This window comes from Hylobates moloch, unplaced genomic scaffold (assembly GCF_009828535.3).
Source record: "Hylobates moloch isolate HMO894 unplaced genomic scaffold, HMol_V3 SCAFFOLD_12, whole genome shotgun sequence".
In the NCBI taxonomy this organism is placed as follows: Eukaryota; Metazoa; Chordata; class Mammalia; order Primates; family Hylobatidae; genus Hylobates; species Hylobates moloch.
In genome coordinates this window covers 20004018-20007923 of record NW_026652287.1, presented here as the reverse complement: position 1 = coordinate 20007923, position 3906 = coordinate 20004018, and positions in this window count along the sequence as shown.

Genomic DNA, 3906 nt, shown 5'->3' with positions numbered 1-3906 from the left:
AGCCATATGTAGAAAGCTGAAACTGGATCCCTTCCTTACACCTTATACAAAAATTAATTCAAGATGGATTAAAGACTTAAATGTTAGACCTAAAACCATTAAAATCATACAAGAAAACCTAGGCAATACCATTCAGGACATAGGCGTGGGCAAGGACTTCATGTCTAAAACACCAAAAGCAATGGCAACAAAAGCCAAAATTGACAAATGGGATCTAATTAAACTAAAGAGCTTCTGCACAGCAAAAGAAACTACCATCAGAGTGAACAGGCAACCTACAGAATGGGAGAAAATTTTTGCAACCTACTCATCTGACAAAGGGCTAATATCCAGAATCTACAATGAACTCAAACAAATTTACAAGAAAAAAACAAACAACCCCATCAAAAAGTGGGCAAAGGACATGAACAGACACTTCTCAAAAGAAGACATTTATGCAGCCAAAAAACACATGAAGAAATGCTCATCATCACTGGCCATCAGAGAAATGCAAATCAAAACCACAGTGAGATACCATCTCACACCAGTTAGAATGGCTATCATTAAAAAATCAGGAAACAACAGGTGCTGGAGAGGATGTGGAGAAATAGGAACACTTTTACACTGTTGGTGGGACTGTAAACTAGTTCAACCATTGTGGAAGTCAGTGTGGCGATTCCTCAGGGATCTAGAACTAGAAATACCATTTGACCCAGCCATCCCATTACTGGGTATATGCCCAAAGGACTATAAATCATGCTGCTATAAAGACACATGCACACATATGTTTATTGCGGCACTATTCACAATAGCAAAGAGTTGGAACCAACCCAAGTGTCCAACAACAATAGACTGGATTAAGAAATTGTGGCACATATACACCATGGAATACTATGCAGCCATAAAAAATGATGAGTTCATATCCTTTGTAGGGACATGGATGAAACTGGAAAACATCATTCTCAGTAAACTATCACAAGGACAAAAAACCAAACACCGCATGTTCTCACTCATAGGTGGGAATTGAACAATGAGAACTCGGACACAGGAAGGGGAACATACACTCCGGGGACTGTTGTGGGTTGGGGGAGGGGGGAGGGACAGCATTAGGAGATATACCTAATGCTAAATGACGAGTTAATGGGTGCAGGAAATCAACATGGCACATGGATACATATGTAACAAACCTGCACATTGTGCACATGTACCCTAAAACCTAAAGTATAATAAAGAAAAAAAAAAAAGCAATGCAAATGTAGAGAATTAAAAAAAAAAAAGAGGTATCTTTTGCTTGGCTCTTGTCCGTATCTGCTGTGTGACCTTGAATAAGTCACTTCCCCTTTTTCTTCTCTGACTACGCAGGTAGACATCAGAGCATCATGATTCTCTATGTTAATTGTTACACCCCATAAACGTGCCTTTGTTTCCTAATCATTCGTTGAAGACCGAGACCTTTTTGCTGAGGACAGGCCCCCTGACTGGAGTCCCGCACTATCTTTCTCTCAAAGCACAAGAATGAGTGGTCTATAATTTTCTGTTTCTGTTTCTTTAAAGGAAACAATAATTTAAAGCCACCTGCAAAGGCATGAGGGCATAATCCTGGGCAAAAGTGGATTTGTTTCAACTTATTTTCTCAATCTTCTATGGGATCATCTCACTCTTAGCTAATTATATGTAATGCTTGCCTTTATTGCATCTTTCCAAAGAATCAGATGTTGGTTTCCTAAGGACAGCTCCCTTTTGCACTCATCTGTTTATAGATATATATATTTAATCAAAAATATTTAACAACTGCAATTGCCATGAGGACATTTGGGAGCAAACGAAATTTTATTTATTTAGAGACAGGGTCTCACTATGGGAGCAAACAAAGTCTTATTTATTTATAATAAATAAATTATAGAGAGAGCATCTAGCTATGTTGCCCAGGCTGGTCTCAAACTCCAAGCTTAAGTGAGCCTCCTGCCTCCACCTCTGAAAGTGCTGGGATCACAGGCCTGAGTCACTGCTCCTGGCCAGAATCTTTTTTTTTTTTTTTTTTTCAGTTAATTTAGAAAGTTTATTTTGCCAAAGTTGAGGAAGCCAACCCGTGACACAGCCTCAGGAGGTCCTGAGGACATGTGCCCAAGGCGGTCAGAGACAGTTTGGTTTTATACATTTTAGGGGACATGAGACATCAATCAACATATGTAAGATGAGCATTGGTTTGGTCTGGAAAGGCGGGACAACTCGAAGCGGGGAGGAGGCTTCCAAGTCGTAGGTTTATAAGACACAAAGGGTTGCATTATTTTGAGTTTCTGATTAGCCTCTCCGAAGGGGGCAATCAGAAATGCATTTATCTCAGTAAGCAGAGGGGTGACTTTGAATAGAATGGGAGGCAGGTTTGCCCTGGGCAGTTCCCCAGCTTGACTTTTCCCTTTAGCTGAGTGATTTTGGGGCCCCAAGATAATTTCCTTTCACATTTCCTCTCTTTTCTTTTTAAAAATATTTTAGAGAAAGCATTTTAGAAGAAAATGAGTCTCTAGTCTCAGGTTTCATCAGATTTCTCTTGGCTAGGATGGTTTATTACTATGGGGGTAGGTCCGGAGTTACTAGGAAAGCTCATTTTTAGAAGGTTGCAAAGTCTCATGTCCTATGAAGAGAAAATAGGGGGAGGAAGGGAGAACGCAACAAACAAAAGAACAATCCTGGAAAGTCAAGATACAGGCCAGAGTACTCCGAAGTTCACACATCAGCAGATAGGTATGAAAGTGGCTTATGTCTGTAAATATGTAGTTATTTTTTTCTGAGGTTTAAGTTGTCTAGCTCTGGTTTGCAGGGCTTTATAAAAGCACAACTTAGTTTTCAGTGATTCCAAATTAGGGAAAATGGGGGGAAAAGAAGGAAAAAATTAAAAATATTATTTTGGAGACTTGTAGCCAAAAAAAATTAGAATTCAGTCCAAACTATAGAAAATAATAAAAATTGAAAAACATTAGGCAAGACTAGAATGTAACAACAGGTGTACTATAGTTTTTGAAGCATAATCTTTCCCCAGTTTCCCATTTGTACTAAAGATGAATCGTGGTAAGGGAGGAGACCACGCCTCATATTGTCTTATGCCTAACTTCTGCCTCCAAAGAAAGAAGAAGTAAAAACTAAAAGGCAGAAATGAAATCCACAAGCAGACAGCCTGGTGCCACACCCTGGGCCTGGTAGTTAAAGATCCACCCCTGACGTAATCAGTGATTTGCATAAAAAAGGCACTGTGAAGATCCCTGTCCTATTCTGTTCTGTTCTAATTACTGGTGTATGAAACCGCCAGTCATGTACCCCCTGCTTGCTCAATCGATCACAACCCTCTCACACGGACCCCCTTAGAGTTGTGAACCCTTAAAAGGGACAGGAATTGCTCACTCGGGGAGCTCAGCTTTTGAGACAGGAGTCTTGCCGATGCTCCCAGCTGAATAAACCCCTTTAACTTGGTGTCTGAGGGGTTTTGTCTGTGGCTCTTCCTGCTACAATGGTATGACTGGTTTGTGTTAGGCCTCTGAGCCCAAGCCAAGCAGTTGCATCCCCTGTGACTTGCACGTATATGCCCAGATGGCCTGAAATAACTGAAGAATCACAAAAGAAGTGAATATGCCCTGCCCCACCTTAACTGATGACATTCCACCACAAAAGAAGTGTAAATGGCCGGTCCTTGCCTTAAGTGATGACATTACCTTGTGAATGTCCTTTTCCTGGCTCATCCTGGCTCAAAAATCACCCCCACTGAGCACCTTGCGACCCCCACTCCTGCCCTCCAGAGAACAAACCCACTTTGGTTGTAATTTTCCTTTGCCTACCCAAATCCTATAAAATGGCCCCACCCTTATCTTCCTTCCCTGACTCTCTTTTCGGACTCAGCCCACCTGCACCCAGGTGAAATAAACAGCCATGTTGCTC